Below are 301 nucleotides of genomic sequence, written 5' to 3'. Positions count from 1 at the left end.
AACAACCTTGAATAATTCAAACCTTGCCTCCAAACCCGAAACTTCATAATGGTACCTACAATTCTTGATGCTTCCCCCAAACCTACCATTTGCTTTTTGTCATTATTAAATAACAGAAGCCAAATTCTTTACAATAAAATGTTGTCTGTACCTTATCATTTTTAATTTCAGTGTCTAATTCTTCTGTCACAGGCGCTTCCCTCTGACTCCCTGAGTGCCCAATCAGGTGAGCTGCTGTACTGCATGATTCACTCTCTCTTGAGGGCATGGTGTATCCTGTGATCGCCGCCAGCACCACACT

This window comes from Myotis davidii, unplaced genomic scaffold, assembly GCF_000327345.1.
Source record: "Myotis davidii unplaced genomic scaffold, ASM32734v1 scaffold6506, whole genome shotgun sequence".
Taxonomy (NCBI): domain Eukaryota; kingdom Metazoa; phylum Chordata; class Mammalia; order Chiroptera; family Vespertilionidae; genus Myotis; species Myotis davidii.
The sequence above is the reverse complement of the archived record's forward strand: the minus strand, read 5'-3'. Positions refer to the sequence as shown.